We start from the raw sequence: 998 nt of genomic DNA, 5'->3' as shown, positions 1-998 counted from the left end.
ATGACAAGTCCGTATTAACTAAAGCGTCTTTCTCAAAAATGTTTGCCTTGCTATAACCATTCCGCATTTTATATTCTGTACTTCGTCCATCGTCAGTTATTTTGGCGCCCAAACAGCAAAACTCATCTACTGCTTTCACCTGGGACGTGCATGCAACAGTATTTCTTAACAGTAAGCAGCCTTAACGACTAAGCCTTTGTTTGGCTTTCTGGGTCGCCTCATCTCATGATTGTCTTTCTTTTTTGGGGGGTGGGGGCGGAGGGTTTGTGGCAGTAACCGTGATTGTGCCCCCTTTCAAATTCTTTGGCTGTGGCCGAGCGGTTCTAGGCGCTTCAGTCCGGAACCGCACTGCTGCTACGGTCGCAGCTTAGAATGCTGCCTCGGGCATGGATGTGTGTGATGTCCTTAGTTTAAGTTAGGTTTAAGTAGTTCTAAGTCTAGGGGACACCTCGGACTTTAAGTCCCATAGTGCTTAGAGCCATTTGAACCATTTGACCATCTTTTGGTGAACTGCGGCGCTACAAAGCAACAACAGCAAACGCCGTCACTCCAGACATGATCCGAAGACGTTGGTATTGGTGTTACTGTCGACTGAATGTTTGTTGCGTGTTTGCTAGAGATCATTAAAAATTTCGGAAAATAAGTGAAAACTTCGAGCCATGGAACGCTTCCACCGCTCTGTCGCATGAGGACTATGCAGTATGCTCTAAAACATCAGTTCACGTGAAATACTGCTCGTAAGGACGGATACAATCCAAAGTCAATATATAGTAATGAACACCTCTAAGAAGTAATTTTTTTAAAAATAAAAACATACCGTTAAATGGTTGAGATATTATGATATCATGTCAGGTGGCCTATCATAAAGTATGAACAACTTTGAACATAATTAGCAACCTTTGGTTAATTTTACATGTGACTGAAAACAGTTTGATCGTAACTACGCAACAGGCAGGTCACTGTTTTGTTTATTTTTTATGAACGTGTGAAGAACAGAA

Source organism: Schistocerca gregaria, chromosome 3 (genome assembly GCF_023897955.1).
Source record: "Schistocerca gregaria isolate iqSchGreg1 chromosome 3, iqSchGreg1.2, whole genome shotgun sequence".
Lineage (NCBI taxonomy): Eukaryota > Metazoa > Arthropoda > Insecta > Orthoptera > Acrididae > Schistocerca > Schistocerca gregaria.
This window is presented reverse-complemented; position numbering follows the sequence as displayed.